General features: G+C 42.0%; 1 protein-coding gene across 2 annotated transcripts in view; it reads right to left on the bottom strand.

Annotated features, from left to right (window-relative positions):
* Positions 1–3,899, bottom strand: part of tlr2 (toll-like receptor 2) — a 21,508-nt gene extending 17,609 nt beyond the window's left edge. The window contains exon 1 of one of the 2 annotated variants that reach the window (XM_083640623.1): positions 3,772–3,899. The gene's annotated coding sequence lies outside the window, so the exon portion shown is untranslated. The remainder of the gene's footprint in view (positions 1–3,771) is intronic. The other variant, XM_083640624.1, reaches the window with a different exon arrangement.
* Positions 3,900–12,042: the final 8,143 nt, after the last annotated feature.

The raw sequence follows: 12,042 nt of genomic DNA, 5'->3' as shown, positions 1-12,042 counted from the left end.
CTTATTTTATTATCTTACTATATAATCACAAAATGTCTGTCTGTCTGTCTGTCTGTCTGTCTGTCTGTCTGTCTGTCTGACTGAGCACATTTATCTCCCCAGCCGTTGCTCTGATCACCTCCAAAATGTGTCAAAATGTGGCATCATCAGTGACATCATTAGTGATGTCATAGACATTGTCACATGATCCGGACAGGCAGCTCTCCAATTATAGTAGTACAAGAGTCTCCACCCTAGAAATCGAGTGCGAGATTTATGTATTACATATTTTCAATCCCTCTCACTGAATTTATTGATCCTTTTAAATTCGTTTTCTAATGTAGTTTTTATTTCACTCTTTACTGTTATAACTTTTATATATTCTATCACATTTTCATCATTTTTCTCACATAGCTACAGTGGTCTCAAATTGTTTTTTACAGTGAGAGGGTGAGTGAGTGAGTGAACTAGCGATCGAGTGAGTAAGTAAATGAGCGAGAGTGAGGGAGTGAGCAGAGAGTGAGAGAAACTGGAAAGAGGAAGTAGGATTTACTAGAAGAGGAAGTGTTGACCCTTTTTGATTTGAGATTCCCAGACCTTTGGCCTCCCTCAGACGCCACACACTGAGTGAGTCATTTTTTGAAAACGTCAACAAGCAGTGAACAAAGTGTAATAGGCTAACAGTGAATCTGGGTGATCCAGCAGTATCAGAGGGCTTTGGCACAATAGGGACCCCATACGATGAGGTTTTTGTCTCTCAGACCCAAATCTGGAAATATAGGAATTGCCTTAGATATGATTTTGTCCAGAATTCCATGACTGTCTGTATCGTAGGCAGAGAGATAACATTTACACTATGATCAATTCAGTCATCTTTCTTCATCCGTCTTAACTTCCTGTAAATGAATGTGTGAATTTGCTAGGGACTCCTTGCAGCCACCCTATACTGTGTGGTACCTTTGTCCTTTTGTGTTATTCATCAGTGTAGATTTACGGAAGCCGATGAGGCTCAGTCGTATTTTACAACCCGACTCTCTGCAATTTAATTACCTCGTTAAATTCATGGTTTGCCAAGGTCACAACTGAACTGTCCCATTGCTGTTGATGTCTCATACAAAGCAGAGTAAAGGTCTTTGCACACAGAGTCCGAATTGTTCGCTGCGTTTTTTTTATCCGTCATCCGGAAAAAGAAACACGTCACGCACAGATACCTTGCACACGAATCCGATGCGTTAATTATCCAATCCAAAAGAAAACTACCGCGATCCTATATTGATCCAGAACAGCGGCTGGCAGTGTGTCTGTGTGGCTCTCTCTCTCTCTTCACCCCCCCCCCCCCCACACACACACACTCATTTGTGTGCCCTCAAATGAATGGGAGATTTGGTACATCGTGACGTCACGGTGGGGTTAGCGCGTGCCCCAATCATGTGAGAAAAAAAAAAGTTCCCCCCATGTGATTACTGTAGTTCACGCGGCGCGAGCCCTTTAAGAGCAATGCATCCATGGGAAATCGCCTACTGTGGCTAATATTAGCCACTAGTTAGTTATGTTACAGGGCAGTATAACGCCACTGAATGACCAAATTGATAGAACTTTTAACCATTTCGAGTAACACTGTTTCCATACGGATCACCAGTGTTAGTTTGTTGTTTATAACGTGGCTATATTCATAACGTTTTCTATGATATCTATCTCGGATACACTGAGAATACTGGGAGGCGGGTGATAGCGTCTCAGTCGATGATTTGATTTGACCGTTCTGGGCACTGGCGTTGGCGTTGGCCAATCCTGGCGTGTTCCACCCCCAAATCGATTGTGTCTGGCGCAAAGCGAGTGGGTTTCAGGACGAAACAGTCTCGAGCCACTAACGTTATCTTTAGAGCAATATTACTGGAATGCAAGTTTAACTAAACAGTTACATGTCCTCTGCATTCTACATCAAATTAAGATATTACGGGTTGTTTTATTTTGTATGTGACATACTTATTGGCCAAGATAATATCATGTTAGTTTATGGGGGAGGAATTCTGCCAGCTAAAGAAGGGAGTAGGCCTATAGGCAGCCATCTTGCCTGCAGAGTTTTCAAATCAAGTAGAATACCGTTTTGCAAATCTGGGGGGTTTAGTCCTGCTTTAAGCCTGCATGTTATGTAGACAGACTAATTAAGCAATATCACACGAGAGGGAATGATGTTGTTGGCTAATATCGTCATGGCTGTGATTCGGTCATAGAAGATAATCACAGAACCACACATATTAGACAACATCATCACAACCTCGTGTGTGATATTGCTTTATACAAACATTTCAGCAGCATAAACAAAGCTATTCATCAAGTAATACGTATAGCATTATTTCAAGTAATACAGTAATACAGTAATAATTTACAAGTAAAACAGATGATTTCTGTCTGTTATTGAGGATATAGTCAATCCTGGTAAGAGCTGTCTTCGGTTCTCGTCCAGGCTGCGTAAACACTGGAGAGTCAGCCTCTATTTATGATCTTATGTCTGTCGTTTCTCTCTTGTTTTTTTTTAACTGTATAATTTGTTGTGTGATGTTGATAATATGTATGTACTCTATGGACCCCCTGTGTGTCTGGAATAAAGTTTGAATTGAATTGAATTGTTATTCATAATACAGTAATAATTGACAGTAATACAAGTAAAACAGATTATTTTTCTGTCGGATATTCGTCTCCACCAACAAAAATAGAACCCTCAGGATTGCACTACCAAGCGTTTCCAAGCAAGCAACAACAGGTAAACCTGCTGGCTGCAGTTTCCCGACTGCAAGCTAGCTAAGATAATGTTAGCTACTTTGAGGTTAGCACAGATGATTTCAGTTTACCGTTCATAATTAAGGTTAAATCCATATCGCTCCCTGGATGCGAGCGCTGTTTAGTTTGAACGCAGCCTAATCAAGGAAACGTTGAGAACAGCTGTGAAGCAGAGTGATATACACACACTGAAGCGCCCGTGATGTTACCGTGAAATATCAGCACGGCTAGGATCCCTCTTGTCCAATCAAATTGCTCATCTGGAACTAACTGTTGTATAAAGTGGAATTTATCATGATTTCTTCCCCATTTTCTCCCCAATTGTACTGTAATTGGCCAACCCCCCCCCCCCCCCCCCCCCTGCTGCCCTGGTCACTGCTCCACCCCCTGCCGATCTGGGGAGAGCAATTGACTAGCACCATGCTTCCTCCGACACATGCACAGTTGCCAGCCACTTCTTTTCACCTGACAGGCGCCTCGACCGACCAGAGGAGGCGCTAGTGCGGAGGTAACACATCAGATGTCACCATGGGCAGGACAAAATTGAAATGACTGTTACCTAATTAAAGGAATAGTTCACCCAAAACTGAACATTCTGTCATCATACTGTACTCACCCTCAGCTGAAAGACAGATGAAGTATATGTCTATATAACACACAGGGAGGTTGCCAGCACAGCTTGAGAGGAAAACCAGTCACCATTGACTTCAGTGCAGTATACAACTAACTGGTTTTATCTCAGATTTTTTATTTTTGGATGAACTGTTTCTTTAATCCTCTTACCCAAATTGCATCACCACAAATCATCAGAACAGCTGTTGACATCGATTCTGCAAGTGTCTGAACTCTATCGGACAGACGCTAATCATGATGTTTGATTGATCTGATGACAGCAACATAGTAGCGATCAATCAAAGTGTAGTTAGAATGGCATTTAATAACAGCTAATTCTGCTTTACTATAGGATCCCAATGACTTTATAAAGATGAGAAGGAGCTTATAAAGTATTACCTTACTTGATGTCTTTTGCCGAGCAGATTCCTGATTATGCTCCGAAGACAAGAGCAAGGACAAATAATAGAATTAATCTGTTGTAATGGAGAATGACAAGAGGATAGAAGTGAAGTCTGTTCTAATGACTCTACAGACAGGACGTTAAGTGTCGGGGGAGTTTTGAGGGTGACAGCTGGTGCAAGTGTGAAAAGAGGTAGTGAGCATGATAACGGTCCTTTGGGAGGAAACCACTGTGCGCGTGTGTGTGTGTGTGTGTGTGTGTGTGTGTGTGTGTATGTGTGTGTGCGTGCGTGCGTGTGTGCGCGTGCGTGCGTGCGTGCACACATCTTTAGACTTAGACAACATTTTAAAAGATAAAGTAAAATCCTTTTATCACATTTATTAAAAATGTATTTCAAAATTCTTTCACAATAACACAACTTCTTTTAAGAAACTTAAAAGTCTTATTCCAAAACACATATCCATTTGAAAACAGAAACAAACAAACAGACAAAAATAAATTCTAGCTGACATTCATCAGTCAGTAATTCAAAACACGAGTGAATCTATTCTCAAAAGCGTGATTGTAAGAAAACTCCTCGGTAACATTTGACAACAATAAGTGTTTTTATTGTAAGGTGTTACTGTTAACAATTAACTCATCTAATCATCATGTATCAACCTTGTGTGTGATTCCTTTTAATTAACGATGAGACACCAGTGACTTCTGCTTCTTTCATTTATAACTCCAGCCATCTTCCCCTCCCCTCTGTTCCCCTCCCCTCTCCCCCTCTCTCCTCTGTGCGTGTGTGTGTGTGTGTGTGTGTGTGTGTCTCCAGCCTTTCTCGCGATGCTGCAGTCATGTCCTGCAAATCAGCATCTCATAAGTATCAGTCTGATCAGTCACAATGTGTGTGTGACACATCACACCTCCTTGTGTGTGTGTGTGTGTGTGTGTGCGTGTGCGTGTGCGTGCGTGCGTGCGCGCGCACGTGTGTGTGTGTGTGTGTGCGTGCGTGCGTGCGTGCGTGCGTGTGTGTGTGTGTGTGTGTGCGTACGTGCATGCGTGCGCGTGCCCCCTTATGACATAAATTTGACATCATCACTGATAACAACATCACTGATGACATCACATCTACACTATAATGCAGGCATTCCCAACCTTTTTTGGCTCCTGACCCTAATTTGACGTCACAACAATCTAGGGACCCGAGACATTCAAAATCCGGTACATCGACAATATCATCAGTGACATTGTCACTTTTGACTTTAATCTGAGAATTCTGACTTTAATCTCAAAGCTATTGTTTCTCAAAATTCTGATAGTAACTCGGAATTCTGACTTCAATCTCAGAATTTTGACTTTATTCTCAGAATCCCGAATTAAAGTTATAATCCCAAAGATTGTCATCTAAATAAAAAAAATGAAGAGTCACTCACAATGTTGATTGAGGCTGTGTGGTCCATTGATAAAAGCCTTTGCAGTATATAGTGACATTATGTGACATTAGTAATGTCACATAATGCAGCACTGTTTGGCTCTCACCTACAATTACCACTCATCGTCATCGTGTATCACTTAGGTCAATAACCTGGAATTAATGTTGAGTGCGGACAGTTTAAGTCCCTCTATAAACCATCATATCTGTGTTGTTTCACCTTTGATTGAAAACTGCTTCCACCTGATTAAAGAAAACATTATGTGATATAGACTGATGCCCTGTTCGGTCATGTATCATGATGTACTGTAGTTAGCTAATCTAGCTGTATTTTGGAACAAACACAGGCTTGAGTTGAGCTATATGCAGCTGCTAGACAGCCATGATCTGTTTGGAGACCAATAATATGGAAACAAACACATTTACATAAAATCATCTGTCAATATCGTCTTTTCTTTAATCTGGTGGAAGCATTTTCATTAAAAAGTGAAATGACACAGATGCTGGTTTATAGTGGGACTTTCCAAGCCTGCCCATTCACTTCAATAGAACTGTCCCCAATGCAAAATTGGAACAGGTTTATTTGCCAGTAACGTGACAGTAAGAAAGGCAGATGTAGTGAGCAAAGATGGATGATTTAATATTCCATAGCTCTGACCTAACCAAATCTAACTGACATCACTATTGTGAACACAAAACAAAGAACACTTCTGATAATATGAGTGTTTTAGTAAAGTGTAGGGCTATCACTCAATACAAAAAAATAAAGGCTTTGATAGAACCCAAAACCTATGGCTGCTTAGTCTGCAGATGAAACACAATGACAAAAGCCATGCAATTTAGACTCAGGTGTGCATAACCTACAGGTTAAGAACTTCCTTTTGTAATACAAAAATGTGAAAGTATTATCACTTATTGGACAGGAAAAGCAGATATTTGTCGGTTACAGTATCAGCTGAAAATATACCCCCCAAAGTCTATAAATCCCCCTATCTGATCATAACAGTCTGCAAAGTGAATTTTAGGCCCTGGAACGAAATTAAATGTGAGTTCACGTGACCAGCTGGTTTGCCAGGCTATAGCTTCTGTGATGACATGACAATGTATTAACTTTATCTGAACAGGTTTGATTTAGACCACAATCTGAAGAAAACAACTGAAAAGAACTTTGAACGTCACTGAGAGCCCTGCATATTAACGACGACGCTGCCTGCTACATCAATCATTTCAGGACTGTCTGTCCTTCGCGGATCTCGAGAACCATCCCCAAGAATTCAAACTTGGGGAGTGCGCTTAGGGGGATCTGTCAATATACAACTTTTTACATTCAATTGTGCCATGGACTCCATACTTTCCGCCATTGCAGTCCCGAATCCTCACGCGTCACAACGTCGGAAACTCGTGTATCATCGAAATCTCTGAAATTCGTAAATACGACATTGAAGGGCCGTTCGTGTGCTCACAACTCGTAAATACGATATATCCGAGGAGCACATGAGGGCACGATTATACCTCATCAAACCTGACTCACTGGAAGCCGTCGGAGTGAGAGCGGGCTGCAATTTCCCATTGAGTGGCAGATGATTCTAGAGGCCGATAACAGAACGAACACAGTAAGTACTGTACTGCCACAGGAAGTGGAAACACAATCGGAAGTAATTGGCTGACCCCCGTGTGACCCCCGTGTTCGAACATAAGGTGAATATGACAGCAGAGGTGGAGGTAGAAGAAAACTGGCTAATAACATCTGTCTACACATCTCAGTAGACCATGCTAGAGATTAAAATCACAAATTAGACAACTAAGAAGAACAGTCATCTCCAAATGAATGATCAACAATACAAAGGAGCAATGAAGTTATCCAACTAAGCTGGACAAGGCTATTTATCATACCTGTCTCTCTATTCTATTCTATTCTATTCTAATATCTATCAATTTGTCTAAACTGGAAGTGTCCCAATTTCGATCCCCCCCCCCCCCCCCCCCCCCCCCCCTCAAGTGGCAGAGCTCTAATGTTTCCTATTGTGTGACAGAAGATGTTCTTGGTCTTCTGGAGAGAAGAGGATCATCCATGGCTTTATTTCATCAAAAAAAAGAAAGAAAAAGAAAAAGAAAAAGTGTCTCGCCTTACAGTAAAGCCTTTTCAGGTCATCATATCATCAACATTCAACGTGACTGTCTTCAAGAGCGGGAAACAAAACGATATGTGCGCGGGCTTAGGCGTTGCCGCCAACGGCATAAATAAGCTGTCCACTAAATTCACAAAGTGCAGATACATTAAGTTATGAAGACGTTATCTGCAAATCAAATAAATGAGACAAAGGAGTAATATTCAAAAACAATGATACAACCAAATACTCGCTATTGATACACTTGATAAACTGGACAAAATGAACAAAGCCAAGCTGTTTGCCTCACAGCAAAAAGGATGCGGGTTCGATACCCGGCCCTTGTCTTGAGTGTTCGCTTGTGATGGACCAGGGATACATCCTGGTAAAAAAAAAAAAAACAGTAACAAGGGTTCATTCAAGAACACTCAAGTCATAGAATTAACCATTTATTGCATAAATGAATATAATGCATACAATTATGTTTGGCGTTGAAGGCTCCGCTCTTAGAATTAATTTAATATTTAATTTAATATTTAATTAATTTAATTCTCCCTGAACTCGGCTCAGCAGCATGCTACGCCGAGCAGGGAGCGCAAGCAGAATCCCCCATGGGAATAAAATATTCCAGATACATTTAAACCATAGAAATTAAAAGAGGGAGCCTAAAAGCAAGACATGGAAACATGTTCATTTTTTGAGCCATGCAGACTCCAGAGCTACAATACATGATAGCATTTGCATTTGATCTAAAAGGTGGAGGTTGGGGTGGAGGTGGCAAAGCGTTTGCCAGCAGCCGCACGATCCAGCAAGGATCCAGCAAAGTGGGGAACAGATCAGTGAGTGAGAGGCTGCCCTATTTAAACGGACCGCCTTGTTGTGAGAATGACTGTGATTGGAGAATTGGTTAAACGGTGAACCAAACAGAGGCTGTCAGCTGGTACAGCTGGGGCGTCGACTATGACATCATGTCTTGAATGAACTAACGCAGGCTTCATTATTATTACTTAACACAAAAAACCTCATCATGATTAAATGTCCCTGTGGCTTGGCTACATAGGAAAAACACACTGTCTCAACACACTGACTCATATTTCAGAGCATAGAAGTAACATGCCCTACTAACGAGCAAAATAATCAGAATCAGCTTTATTGGCTACGTATGTAGACAGACAAGGGATTTGACTCCGGTATACGTTGCTCTCAATATACTTACTTACATAGGAAAAAGAAAAGGTGTGCATATACAAGCTAAAACGAACGGACAAGGACAGCGATCAAAGGTAGCTGAAGCAAGTTAACTGCCATTTACAATATATACAACAAGTGAGATGTAGAGTTTATACGGAGGCTCAGTGGTTAACACTGTTGCCTCACAGCAAGAAGGTCCCGGGTTCGAACCCCGGTCCGTCCCAGGTCCTTTCTGTGTGGAGTTTGCATGTTCTCCCCGTGTCCGTTTGGGTTTTCTCCGGGTGCTCCGGTTTCCTCCCACCATCAAGAAAGACATGTATGTTAGGGTTAATACTCCTGTCAGTGCCCCTGACCAAGGTACTGGCAAAATAACTGGAGTTGGTCCCCGGGCGCTGCACAGTGGCTGCCCACTGCTCCTAGTTCTAGGAAGGTTCCTAGTAGAGGATGGGTCAAATGCAGAGGATGGATTTCCCCAAGGGGATAAATAAAGGATAACTTAACTTAACTTAACTTATAAGAAAAAATGAACTGTGGCTGTGTATTTCAACTCATTCAAACAGAGAGGCACTGAACACGTGAAAACCCAGAGATGGCCTGGCATTGATTGATTATTTGATTGATTGATTGATTGAAATAGATAGAATAGATAGAAATAGATAGATAGATAGAAATAACAGACGTAGAATGTTGTGATAGACCAATCAGATGAGTAGTAAACAAAGCCGTGTAATAAAGGTGCTGTGATTGGCCCGGGTGTTTTTTAGGGCGGGTGGAATGGGAGGGCGGCCAGACGCCTGCACACGAGATGGCAGATTCGTCAGGTTCCCATGCTGATTCTACAGATGTTACTCTACCTGTTTGGAAAAACCCTATTGCAGTGGAAGTAGTGGTCGCAGTAATGGTTGGATTGATGAATCATTGTGTTTGCACCAATAAGAGTCACCTGGGGTGACCAGATCCCAGCAAACCAAATGTGGGACAAATAGTATGTTTGTGTGGGACAATGTGGGACATGCTGAGTAGGGCTGCAACTAACGATTCTTTTTTTATTATCGATTAATCTGTCGATTATTTTAGACTAATCGATTAAGCGCCATGTGTTGGCCCGTATGGACGCCGACGCTCAACCAAGCCGGGGCACGGGGTAACACGGGGGCTCAAACCTGCAACCCTCATGTTGGTAGGCAGGGACTCTACCCCCGCACGAACCGGGTGCCCAATTTATGATCAACTTCTGATGTGTTGGACTTAATATGTGCTTGTACAATATTGACCTTTATGTTTCTAGTTGTTTTTGCCCTTCTCATAGAGGCGTGCTCTGTCCCCCGTGTGGGAGGATCAGACAGCGTTGTCCAGCTCGGCTCTGATTGGTCCAGCGTGACAGTAGATGGACTCTCAATCAAGCAGATCACAATCACAGTGATTGTGATCTGCTTGCATCTACAGGTATTGCCAGTTGGTGATTTGACGATGCCTAATGACTAAACAGGGGGGGGGGGATTAATCCGTAAACTACACTGCACTGTCAAAAGAGTAACAAGGCAAAGACAATGACAAGGCTATTTATCTCGGTTGTTTCTTCTCTCCATTATTCTATTCTATTCTATTCTATTCCATAGTGTCCCAATTCAGATGATTTCCCACAGATCTAATATGCCACTTTAAAAATTGTTGTTGGTCTTTGATCTTGAATATAAAAGTAGAATTTGACAAAGGCTTAAGTGCGTCTGTTTTAATCGTTAAATCACAACTCTCTTGTATTGTAGTTACCAGGGCCGGCCCTATCCATCTGGGGGCCCTAAGCAGGATATAGATTAGCGGCCCCCTCCCAGGGGCGGGGGTTTGGGGGCATCCGCGCTGGAAGTACTTTTAAGTAGGGGGTGCTGTAAGGAAGGGACTCTCGCCCGGCAGGGCAGCGCAGAAGAAAATTTGACGTTTTTTGGACATTTAGCCATATTTAGAGGAATATTTAAAACAAACAAACGTGACGATGATGACGCTCGTTTGTAGCCCTATCAGTGTCAAGCAAGCGTCAAGCGTGTAGCACCCAGCAGCCATAGGGGTTGCCAGGTCACTTAAACCAGGGGTTCCCAACCTTTTTTGTGCCAAGAACCGGTAGATACATGCAGGACCGGTTGTCAATTTTAATTGTTTTAGTTACATATATATTTACTCACCAGGTGGCGGGGTAAATAACAGCCTTTTGTGTTGTACTGTATGTAGCCTACAATATTTATGTTTTTGTTTAAACTACAAACATAAATAAACGTCAACCTATGTTTTAACTACCACACACAGCCTATAATATTATAGCCCATGTTTATTTAAAAAAAACGTTTTTTTTTTTTTTTTTTTTTTTAGGGGGCCCCTGGCAACTCCCGTGGCTCTAGGCAGCTGCTTAGTTCGCATATAGGGCGGGCCGGCTCTGGTAGTTACATTGGTAAATATAGGTCAATTCTGAACCAAAGCATCAACAGCCTCTTTGTGATGCCACAAAACAGCTGTCTGAACTCAACTGAATAGATGCTGTCAGATGGTTTGTTTTCACATAAACATCTGGGACCGAGTTACGCAGGAAACCGTTTCAAAGAGGCAGGCAGGCACTTTCTAAAAAAAATCCCTGGCAGGTGATTGGATGAACCGTCTGTCTATCGCATCTATTACCGGCTTGCTCTCGCTGGCGACAAATGTATGACCTGACAATTGCCAGTTGTGGCACTTTTGACAGTAGCCTAATCTACAGGTGTATTTTAAGTTATTTGAAGTAGAAGTAGAAATCTGCAGCACAAAAAAAGAGAAAAGGAAAATCTCTAATTATATGTTTAGCCAAATGTTTAACAACGCCGCTGCCTGCTACAACCGACAGGCTCGTCAACGCTAGGTTTCGACCTAGCGTTGTTTTCTTATCATAGCAACACGCCAACATCTTGGAAGATTCACCTATTTTCCACATTCCTGTTAGTAAAAGGAGAATATACATGCCTTTCTCTTCTCTGCATTGTTGCACCATGGCTTAAAAAAAAAAAGATTGCACACACCACCTGCGCTATCATTCTTTAGCTTCGTTAGTTGCCATGGTGCTTTTGAGGCGCTGTGAGCATATATCTGGGCATGTTTGGAAAGACGTTCCGGCTATGTATTTACTTCAAAAATTACCGTTTCTTGTAAATTTGTATTATTGTTTCATAGCATGGTGAGTAGTCACAACATGTACATGTGAGCATTTTGACGCTGTTGGAATGTGTATACCTTTGGTGACTGAACGGGGCTATGCTGCTGTACCATTGTACTCCCATTGTAGTGCTAAGCTCACTAGCAGGAGAGGCGCAACACACTTTATATTGCACACACAGAGAAGAGAAAAGCATGTATATATTCTCTCGGGAATGTGACAATAGGTGAGTCTCCCAAAATGTTGTTGTGTTCCTCTAATCATCTCAACATGTGCAATCAACATCAACAAGCGTCATCATGGTCGCTGCGGCCATGTTGTTGACATAGCGCTGTAGCTCTCAACAAGTGACAAGCCTATGTGAGAGCAGCGCTAATAG

This window comes from Poromitra crassiceps, assembly GCF_964638095.1.
Source record: "Poromitra crassiceps genome assembly, chromosome: 7".
NCBI lineage: Eukaryota > Metazoa > Chordata > Actinopteri > Beryciformes > Melamphaidae > Poromitra > Poromitra crassiceps.
Note: the sequence above shows the minus strand (reverse complement) of the source record. Positions and strands in the feature narration are given on the sequence as shown.